The following is a 377-nucleotide window of genomic DNA, read 5'->3' as shown; positions in this document are numbered from 1 at the left end:
CCTAGCCCTTCCCCTACTCCTAGCCGCCTCCCACCTCCATTTCCGCACCCCCCAGCCTCCTCTCGCCACTTGGCGCCACCGCACGGGCCAGCGCCACCGTCCCCGCTGCCTGGAGCCACTCAAGCCCCGCCACGTCGCCTTCCCTGTATCCCCACTTCCCCGCGGCCCTGCCAGGCCCATCTGGGCGCCGCCGGAGCCCGCCCTGGGCCGCGACCGGGTCCGACCCCGTGCGCCCCTAGACCCCGCGCTTCGCCTCGCCTCCCTGCTCGAGCACCGCTCCAACCTCGCCGCCGACAGCCGCCCTCGCCGCCTCTCCAGTACCGCCAAGGCCGCGCCCCTGCCGGAGCTCCGCGCTGACCTCGCCAGGTCGCCGCCTC

The sequence above is a fragment of the Triticum dicoccoides genome, chromosome 1B, assembly GCF_002162155.2.
Source record: "Triticum dicoccoides isolate Atlit2015 ecotype Zavitan chromosome 1B, WEW_v2.0, whole genome shotgun sequence".
Classification (NCBI taxonomy): Eukaryota; Viridiplantae; Streptophyta; class Magnoliopsida; order Poales; family Poaceae; genus Triticum; species Triticum dicoccoides.
The sequence above is the reverse complement of the archived record's forward strand: the minus strand, read 5'-3'. Positions refer to the sequence as shown.